The sequence below is a fragment of the Suncus etruscus genome, chromosome 2 (genome assembly GCF_024139225.1).
Source record: "Suncus etruscus isolate mSunEtr1 chromosome 2, mSunEtr1.pri.cur, whole genome shotgun sequence".
Classification (NCBI taxonomy): Eukaryota; Metazoa; Chordata; class Mammalia; order Eulipotyphla; family Soricidae; genus Suncus; species Suncus etruscus.
Window position 1 is genome coordinate 42108992 of NC_064849.1, and position 10111 is coordinate 42119102.

At 32.9% G+C, this 10111-nt stretch overlaps 1 non-coding gene across 1 annotated transcript; it reads left to right on the forward strand.

Annotated features, from left to right (window-relative positions):
* Positions 1 to 9567: 9567 nt before the first annotated feature.
* LOC126003091 (U6 spliceosomal RNA) lies at positions 9568 to 9674 on the forward strand. The gene has a single exon (XR_007493634.1). It is a non-coding gene; the product is annotated as a U6 spliceosomal RNA (small nuclear RNA).
* Positions 9675 to 10111: the final 437 nt, after the last annotated feature.

A 10111-nucleotide genomic window follows, 5' to 3' on the forward strand; every position in this document is an offset into this window, starting at 1 on the left:
AAACAGTATTTATCACTTAAAATATAGTAATTTGAGATAATATCGGGTTGTCAAGAAAAATGCATGATTCCCTAAATAATATTTTGGTAGCAATTTGAGAAGTTTCATTCTATAAAATATATGTCCATGTACCATATTTGGGGAGAAAAATAAGTCTTTGTGCTGCCTGATTACCTAACAATACCTCTGGCTTTGTGAAATTTTTCTCCTTCCTTCAAGTCCCAGTTTCCAATGGAAAATAAAAGCTACCTTACAAAATATTGTATATTTATATAGAAAAGAACTGCTACCTTATGTAATATGTAATCAAAATATTTCAAAATTAGATAACATTAAATGCATATAACATGGTATATCTAAGCTTTCTAAACTTTCAATTACAATTACTTTATTTTGCAATAGGAACAAACTCCATTTTTACTAAGTTCTCATACTATGAAAATTTTATATTGCTAAAATTTCTGTCCCATTTTTTTTGTTTTTGAAATACATGTAGGCTCTTAACTTCACCTAATAAAAATATCTGCAGTTTTTCCTAGAGTCCAAATGTTAAACTTGAAGAGACTTTAGATAGTTAATTGCCAACATTTAGAAGAGTAAGGGGAGAGTAATGCATAAAAGATTTATAGGAAACACATTTACAGAAAACACATGTACATATATATTTGACATTTCCCACATCTTATTTTTTTCTTAAAAACTTCACCACTTTTTGTTGACTATATTTTTATGTGGCTAACACCCATGCTTTAAGGTGCTAGAGGCTAGAGTTAGAGTACAAAGGGTAAGGGGTTTTTCTTGAATGCAACCAGCCTTAGTTGGTTCTCTACAGACCTCTAAGTACTGCCAGAGTGGGACACAATAACCAAACCAAAAAAGAAAAGAAAAAAATCTAATCTTGGAAAAACATTCTCATTTCATTTGATCGGAGTCACTAATTTTGTGCTCCTTTCCACCAATAGACTTTGAGCTCTGTCCTTTTTAGATTATGATTTCCCCTTTTCATAGGAAACTAATTCCTTTCTTTCTGGTAAATGCAGGTTCCCAAGGTTGGCAGAGGCCCTATCACAGCTTTTCAGGATTATAGTGACAATAAGTAGCCAAAGAAATACAATGAGATACTTCTTCTCAAACCACTGAAGCAAGTCATTGGAACATACCTAACTCAATAAGGCAGTTAGAAGTATATTTCTGAAATAATTTTCTAACCATTCATTAGTTAATTCGCCATCCCACTTTAACTTGCTTAACCAGCACATGTTTGAAAAAACAATTTGTATTAGAGATCATTTTTCTTTCCTTCCTATTAACTTTGAAGGATAATTATTTAACCAATCATACATTTTTATAAAGTAAAATGACATTAAAATAAGAGGCACCAATGAGCACCAAGGAGAGGAAAGGTCTTCTGCCTGACTAATTAATTAACATTCAGTTTCTGAGATAGGGATATATTCTTACAAATTGAAAAACATGTCATGATAGTGAGAAAGGAAATGAATTTTCACACTAGATCATTAAAAGCATGAATGAGATACCAAAAATTATTATCATTTTATTTTGACTATGACACTGTGAAATGCTTATATGTGAAAGGGACTTCTCTTCCCAAATATAGAAAACTGTGGAAGTGTTAATGACAGATACAACTACTCACCAGTATAGTAGTGTCTGCACATAGGCAAACTTCCCAACATCGGAAGACTGCTTTAGCTCATAGTTCCTGGAAGGGAAAATGTGTTTCTTTTATCACTTGTCACAGTTTCTCTAATGAATGCTGTCTAGATGTGACTGCCAATTCTCTTCTTAGCTGTTTCCAATACATTATATAAGAGTACAAGGGACACCACATTATGTGCTGTTTTCTTACCTATGATTAGGATGCAAACAATTTTTTTCTGTGATCACCTTAGTTCCTTCGTTTCTCGCAATATTATTCTTCAATTAATTTTAATACAAAAATGTTGCATGAGTTGCAATGCAATGAATCTGTATACTCTAATTCCTCCTCAGTTCTTCAAATATGTTAGAAGTGTTCTAAAATGTGAAATTGCCATTTTGCAAAAAGATAAATGACGTGTTTCAGGAAAGCAAATTACAATTTTATTTGCTTGACTAAAAATACTGAAATCTTTTATTAAGACACAATTTAAAATAAAATCTGTTAATTGTAATTAATGTCACACTGGCAAAGCATGCAGAAACATGATTATGAAGGCTTGACTTCCAACATTGATTTTTAAATAATAATTTAACAAGGAAATATAATAGACTTTCTATTGCACAATAATCAATATATTTATATTTAAATGTGTGGACATGGAAGATAAAATTTTAAAAATATTCCACACATTCTGTTTTTTGGGGGCACACCCTGAGCCCCTCAGAAATTACTTCTGCCAGGATTGAGTGACCATATGAGAAGCCAGAATCGAACCTGGCTTGGCAAACACACTACTGCTAATCCATTGCTTTGGCCCTGATTTTTAATTATTTACAGCATCATCATTTACAATACTGTTAGTGATAGTATTTCATGCATACAATGTTCCAACATCATAGCCTTGCCAGAATGTTGTTTTATTTCACCATTGTCTGAGGGACCCCTATTAACTATATCCAGCCACTCTTGATCTCTCCACCTTGGAAAGCTTAGGTTCTGTCTTTCACCATTTGTTATTTTCATACTAAATTTTACATACCCACATATCAGTGGGAATATTTTTACCTGCACCTCTCTTTCTGGCTAATTTCATTTAAAATGATACACTATATTTCCATCCATGGAAGTAGCATGATTTTCCTTTACTTGTAGCTAAGTAAATAAGCCACAGTTGTGGATTTTGTTGATTTTAAATCTGGCTATCTGTTCTGGAAAATCAATCAGGTTGTTGGATATCTTGGATATTTTTAATAGATGCAATAAACAAGAAGTGCAAATGTCTTTTTTGAAGTTGTGTTTTGGGGTCCTTAGGACAAATGTCCAGAAATTGAACGTTGGGTAATATGATTTAGTTTTTTGACAAGTGCCCTATTTGTTTCCAAAGAGATTAAATCAGCCAACATTCTCACCAAAAGTGAATGAAGGAGGGTGTATTTCTTATCAAATTTTTGCCAATGCTGTTTATATTTTTTACTATCTATAATAGTCTCACTAGTATGAGGTGGTATGTCATTGTTTTATTTGCACCTCTTTGATGACAAGTCATGGAGAGCATACTTTTAGTATAACTATAGGCAATCTGGATCTTTAAGGAGGTTTCTGTTCATCTCTACTCATTTTCTGATAGGATATTGTTGTTAAGTTTTATAAGTGTTTTTATCTTGGATACTAAACTGCATTTAGGTGAATGGGGAGCAAATATTTTCTTCCAGTTTGTGTGTCTTTTTAGTATACTCATTATTTATTATTTATTTTGTGGTGTAGAAGTTTCTTCCTTTGGTTTTGGTGATATACCTTGAAGAGATCAAGGGCTTAATTCTAGTTCTGTGCTCAAGTGTGGTGTCAGAGATCAACCTCACATCAACCACATACATGTCAAGTAAGATACTTGCTGTATAGTAATAAACTCTTTAAAGCATATACACTTGCTGTACTATCTCTCCATTCCAAAGAGCTGCTGAATTTGCTGTAGTGACATGTGTTTGCTTTGTTTCTATTTGTCTGACCAAAGGCATTGAGTTTATGAAGATGTCTCTTGATTCAGTACCATAAAGGTTTTTGCCTATAGATTCCTCAATATAATTTATGGACTTTGTTTTGTTATTCAGATTTTTAATTCATTTTTGAATACATGTGAGATAGGGGTGTGAGTTTGTGTGTATATGTGTTCATATGTGAATTGTCAGTTTTCCCATGACCATTTATTGAATAGACCTTTCTTTTCTACTTATACTCTTTATTTTTTTTTTTTAGTTGTTGTTAAAAATGATCTTTCCTGGAGCTGGAGTGGTGGCGCTAGAGGTAGGGTGTCTGCCTTGCAAGTGCTAGCCTAAGAAGGACCGCGGTTTGATCCCCCCAGTGTCCCATATGCCCCCTCCAAGCCAGGAGCAATTTCTGAGTGCATAGCCAGGAGTAATCCCTGAGTCTGAAATGGGTGAGCCTCCCCACAAAAAATTTTTATCTTTTCTGTACCTAAAGGTCAATCTCTGGGATCTCAACTTACTACATTGTTTTTATTTTGATTTCAGTACCTGACCATCTTGCTTACTACACATTTATATATATATATATATATATATATATATATATATATATGTTTATATATATAGTAAAGTTATTAACACATATCCAGACTCTAATACTTTAATTATCAAAAAAGAAACTGAATTTAAATGTTTCAATTTGAAGGATTAAATATATAAATGGTAAAATAAAGATAATGTATTTGTGTTGACAGCAGAATAGTACCTCTGAAATGGACATATATTTAAGGGAAAAAAAGTTCTTAACATAACTATCCATATGTACTATATATATTAGTGTTATTTAGTCAAAACAAATTTAAGAGTATAAAATGTAGCTGTTTGTTTAAATAAAAAACACAACATGGTAAGAAATAATTAAAATATTAAAATTTCTGAAGCAAATATTGTCTCTTTATGGATCACTCAAGTCGCACTTATGAGACTTGGCCACATTCTAAACAAGCTGTCTATTGATATGTTAGAAACAACTTTATTACATTTTTAAGAATAATTATTACAAAATTGCAACAGGCTTCTGAACTTTGTATATCACAGAATAATTTCACTTTAAGCATTTTTATTTTCCTCAATAATAACTCATTAAGTTGACAGATAATGATTAAGCAACTTCTAGGAGCAAATATTTCTTTTAGGTAAGAGACTTCTAATAGAGAGCTGTGAAAAATATGGTCTATGGCCTGAAAATTATATTTCTTAACTTTGGAGCTTGACAGATTAGATGCATATTCTGATACTGTCAGGTTGCAGACTGCCTGACTGTTTGCATGACCCATAATGTTGTGCTAAATAACCAAATGACTCTAGGCAGAAAAAGATCCTCACCTGCGCTACAGTTTCACCTTGTTGTCAAAGTCCTTGTCTGAACTGAATATAAGCTTAAATATAATGAAAAACAATGTGACATTTTTAAAATAAAATGAAAAAAAAAAGATGAAACCTTAGAATAATGAAAGAAAATTTTATATGGTATGAAAATTAACTGTTTTTATATGGATAGACATGATCTGAGAAACAAGATAACAGAAAACATTTTTGCTCGATTTATAATGAAAAAGTAATTCAGAAAAATAATGGAAAAAGAATTACTTAGAGCACTGAGATAAGGAAGACAATAAAGGAAACCTATGATTATAGGATGTTAAGTGACAGAACGTTCCAAATCAGGTAAGATGAGACCACTGTTATATTTTATTTTTCAGAAAAAATAATTTATTGAAGACTTTTTAAAAATCTTGACAGGAATATACTTTTACTTGTATTTTTAAACAATTTTGATTGAATGCCTTATGAAAATGTAATGGAATCTAGAAAGCAGGAGAGTTGGTATATTCAGAAAAATCTATGTTGGTCAGAAAAATCATTTGATTCTGGGGCCAGAGTATAGCACAGTATTAGGACGCTTGCCGCATGTGGCTAATCCAGGACAGACCTGGGTTCAATTCGAGACATCATATGGTCCACCATGCCAGGAGTGATTTCTGTGTACAGAGCCAGAAGTTAGTTACCCCTTAGCATCACCAGGTTGTGGTCCCAAACCAATATATATATATATGATTATATATTATATATTATTAATATACATTAATAATATAATTATATTATATAATTATGATTAATAATATATTGATATATAATATATATTATTTGATGCTGAGATGGATGAGGAAAGAATGCGTAAGAAAAACGAAGGATATTTCCCAAGTCAGGGGCTCTCCAATGCTATTGACAGAGAAAAGAATACAAATATAACGATACAAGTTGTACTATGCTGAACATTTTAAATTTGAGATGCCTAGTAGATATATAGATGAAGACAAAATATTAATATTCACCAAATATTTAATATATTTTTGTCAGAATTAAATATTATTTATAGCCATATAAATGAAATCTCTCAGGGGTGGAGGGTAAAAAGACTAACTGTAATTTCACCTAATGTCTTGATGTCATATCCTTATTTAAATATCTTAGGATGTCTGAGAAGAAAAGAAATATAGAAAAAAAAATCAGGAATAAAGTCAAAGTATATCCAGTAAAGAAGTCAGTAAGAATTTAAATAAAACAAGGCTAAATAAATACTGCCAAGTTTGGCAACATAATAGATTTTTGTTATTCCAGTAGTATAATTGTACTAGCTGTACAGTCAAAAGTTCACCAAAAATTGGTTGAAAGTGAGAAAATAAAACCTTATAACTTGAACTATCTAGTACTGCCTCTCAAATAGAAGGAAAAAGAGTGTAGGTTATGAAGACCAAACAGATGTATGATCACTAAGTAGTAAGCTAGACACAGAGAAGATCACTTATACTAGCAGCCCAGGGATTGAGGGTGGGGGATATGGGATGCAAGAAGGAAATGGGGTTGAGGGAGGACAACTTTGGTGATGGGAATTACCCTGACACATTGCTAATATGTACCTCAAATATTACTGTGAAAGATACGTTAAGCCACTTTGGACAAAATAAAAATTATATTAAAAAAAAGAAAGTGAGAAAATGAGACTCAAATTATAGAACTTGTATAATTTATAAAAAATGAATAGGAAATGGCTCATATTTGGAGGTACTAATCATGAAATTTATTTTTGTGAGTTTATATTGTATAGTAGACTTATAACCCATTTAGTTAGAAACATTATATAATCTAATATTAATAACCTAATTGAAAATTTCAGATTCAGAAGAAATTAATATACAATAAATAAATAAACCTGAGCAAAATAAAATGGGTATTACCTAAAATCAAGAAAACAGAAGGAATATTGATGAAAGTTAGAAAATTAGAGACAAGACAGATGAAGAGTATAAATATGCACTGTATTATAGATAGATTTGTGGAAAACATATTTTGTGATATATTTTAATGAGGTAAAATTGTTACATAAATTTACAGATAATTATAAAAGGAAAATGGTGAGAATTTGGACAATACAGAAAAAAGAGAAATATGTGAAAGATTAGGCTTCCTAGGCAGTGTTAAGGTTATACATTAATATATAGAGAATATAGGAAGATTAAAGGTTAATGGGACATAAGTATATAAATGTATCACAGAATGTCTTAAATTAGTATTCTCTATTACCTTTTTTGTTTTTGTTTTTGGGTCACACTGAGCAGTGCTCAGGGCTTACTTCTGGCTCTGCACTCCTGGCAGAAATCACTCCTGGCAGACTCGGAAGACCATTTGGGTTGCTGGGAATCGAACAGGGGTCCATCCTAGGGTGGCTGTGTGCCAAGCAAAGGCTCAAATGCTGGGCTATCGCTCTGGCTCCTCTCTTATTTTTCTTTTATGATATCTGTACCTAGCCACTTCTAATTCTTATCTCACTTTAGTTTCGTAAGTTAGCGTCATGTGTTATCTGGTGACTAATACTCACTTCAACAATCAACAATCAAAACAGTATTCATATTTTGATACCCTGACTAGAATAATTACTCTAATTCTTATCCAATTAAATCACTAAAATGATTAACCTGAATGTTTTCTAATTATTTAACACTTGTAATTATTATATGTTCAAAATATTAATATAATTTTATTACACATATATCAAATGTCCTTAACAACTTATATGTAGACAACTAGTTTTTGAGTTTCTTCCTTGAAATTCAAGATAGAATTATTACTCACCTAAAGATTCTATTTGTACCTGAAATTAAGATGCCAGCTTAAACCACATTCAGCCCATATTTTAAATGTAAGGGCTACTACGGTTTGTATAACTTGTCAGAAATTTGTGGGTGATAATGCTTTTCTGCTTTGTGTATTCTTATCATCTCCCTTGATTAATGTTTACTGTGTGCCGACAGAGAACAGGACACTATACCTGGTATTGAATTTAATCATTTCTTCAAGTTGATGAGTCAACACTTTCAGATGAAAGACTGACCTAAAACATGAGTACTCTACAAAGAAGAAAAAATTCAGCCGAGAAAATGTATTTCTCCTTTTCCGTGCTTATGTCTTTAGGGTACAGACAATCAGACATTGTCTTTGCCTCACTTCGTAAAATGCTCCCTCAGCACTGCTGATAACTTTCCTTTTCTGATGATGCTTTTGCTTAGAAATCACAGGCAAATTATTTTCCTATGAAGAAAATAGCTGATTTGTCCTTTCTCTTGTTTCAAATGAAAAAGTAATGATCACATTTTATTTTACAAAAAGAAAATAAATTCTAACCGGGAATGCGCGAGGGGAATTGAGTTGTTTAGAAATCATAGTTTAGCATGTCTTCAATTTAATGTTTTACACTAATTTGTCATCACACCTTATGTTTAAAAATCAAACTTTTATTATCATATTCAGCTATATCTTTATAATGTAACTTGAAAGCATTTTGTTGAATTTATAATCAGATAGTTGTAAATCCAAGGTGTTAGAACTGTTTTTCTAATTGTTTGATCCTAATATTGATCTACTTTGAAGAAGCACACCCTTGCTTAAAGCAGTGACATAAAATGTTACTTCCTAAGACTAAGTAACATTTTATGTCACTGCTTTAAGCAAGGGTCCATTTTACATAGGCTAGTCATGCATGCAAGTCAGATGCCTTATGCCTTGCACAAATGCTCCAGCCCCAAATTCTTTTTTTTTTTTTTTTGGTTTTTTGGGCCACACCCTGTGACGCTCAGGGGTTACTCCTGGCTATGCGCTCAGAAGTTGCTCCTGGCTTCTTGGGGGACCATATGGGACGCCGGGGGATCGAACCGCGGTCCGTCCTAGGCTAGCGCAGGCAAGGCAGGCACCTTACCTCCAGCGCCACCGCCCGGCCCCCCCAAATTCTTAATTCTTGAAAATAGTTTATACTGTTTAATATAACAACTAACCCGACAACATTTACATATCTGTGGATGAAATTCTTTATATCTCTTGGTTGTTTCTGTTCAGCACTTGGTTTTTGTTTTGTTTTTGTTCTTTAATCATGTGTAAAAAATGTCTGTGTGTGGTATCTCATTGTTATTTTGATTTTTATATCTTTGATGATAAGTGACGAATAACACTTTCTCATATACTTACTGGTGATGAAGTTTTGGTGAACAATGCATGTTCAGCACTTCTCCCTTTATTTGATGGTTATGAAGTATTTGATGGTTATGTGGTATTTTTTGATATCCATGTTTTATTTCTCCTTATTTTCTTTAAACAGTAGAATCAGGGGGCCAGAGAGACAGCACAGTGGCAAAGCATTACCATACATGTCCAGAATGGATAGTGGTTTGATTCCCGGCATCCTCTATGGTCCCCTGATCAATACTAGGAGCAATTTCTGAGCAAAGAGCCAGAAGTAAACCCTGAGTGCTGCTGGGTGTGACCCCAAACCAAAACAACAACAACAAACAAACAAACAAACAAAAAACAGTGCTCGCTTCGGCAGCACATATACTAAAATTTGAACGATACAGAGAAGATTAGCATGGCCCCTGCACAAGGATGACACGCAAATTTGTGAAGCGTTCCATATTTAAAAAAAAAAAAGGTCGGGTGGGGAGGAGGGAGATTTGGGACACTGGTGATGAGAACGTTGCACTGGTGATAGGTGGTGTTCTTTACATGACTGAAACCCAAACCCAATCATGTATGTAATCAAGGTGTTTAAATAAAATATATATAAAAAAACAGTAGAGGGGCTGGAGAGATAGCATGGAGGTAAAGCGTTTGCCTTTCATGCAAGAGGTCATCGGTTCGAATCCCAGCATCCCATATGGTCCCCTGTGCCTGCCAGGAGCAATTTCTGAGCATGGAGTCAGGAGTAACCCCTGAGCATTGCCGGGTGTGACCCAAAAACCACAAAAAAAAAATAAATAAATAAAAAATAAAAACAGTAGAATCAGTAGAATCAAGAATTTATAGATCATTGAATAAAATGAACTATACATGATTGTGGTGCCACAAGCTACCTTTA